This window comes from Leptonychotes weddellii, chromosome 16, assembly GCF_054177405.1.
Source record: "Leptonychotes weddellii isolate Sample4059 chromosome 16, ASM5417740v2, whole genome shotgun sequence".
Taxonomy (NCBI): domain Eukaryota; kingdom Metazoa; phylum Chordata; class Mammalia; order Carnivora; family Phocidae; genus Leptonychotes; species Leptonychotes weddellii.
Genome location: NC_138384.1, coordinates 24,401,120 through 24,401,624, shown reverse-complemented (window position 1 = coordinate 24,401,624; position 505 = coordinate 24,401,120). Strand labels below are relative to the sequence as shown.

At 65.3% G+C, this 505-nt stretch overlaps 1 protein-coding gene across 1 annotated transcript in view; it reads left to right on the top strand.

Moving 5' to 3' along the window:
- The first annotated feature begins 262 nt into the window (after positions 1-262).
- KATNB1 (katanin regulatory subunit B1) overlaps positions 263-505 on the top strand; it is a 10,424-nt gene continuing 10,181 nt past the window's right edge. Inside the window, exon 1 of the mRNA XM_081806524.1 lies at positions 263-384. The gene's annotated coding sequence lies outside the window, so the exon portion shown is untranslated. The remainder of the gene's footprint in view (positions 385-505) is intronic.

Genomic DNA, 505 nt, shown 5'->3' with positions numbered 1-505 from the left:
CGAACTAAGAGGGAGAGGAAGGAAAGGGGAGGAAAGGGAAAGCTTAAGGCAGAGGCGGGACCAAAGAAATGGCAGCCCTCATTGGTTCATTAGAAGCTGAGGGGCGGCTCTTGAATTCTCCTTCCTCGTGATTAGTCCAATTCAGGAAAAGGGGGCGAGTACCTAGGAAGAGCGGCAGAAGCGCCTGCTGCGATTGGTCAAACCTGGCTGGAGGTGAGGCGCTCGCGGCGGCTGATTGGTGCGGGAGGTGAGGGGGCGGGGCTCTGAGCCGGAGGTTTTGTTGTGAGGGTCGGTTGTCAAGCAGCGGCCAATCAGGGCAGGGGATGGAGGCAAGTGGGGGTCGCGCCAGGAGCGGAGCCTCGGCCTCCGGAGCCTCAGCTGCAGGTGGAGTGGGCGAGGGGGCGAGGAGGCGAGGGGGACTATGGGCCTAATACTGGGCCGAGCCAGGCGGGGCCGAGCCGGGCTGTGGCGGAGAGGGCTCCGGGGCGGGGGGGGGGGGGGGGGG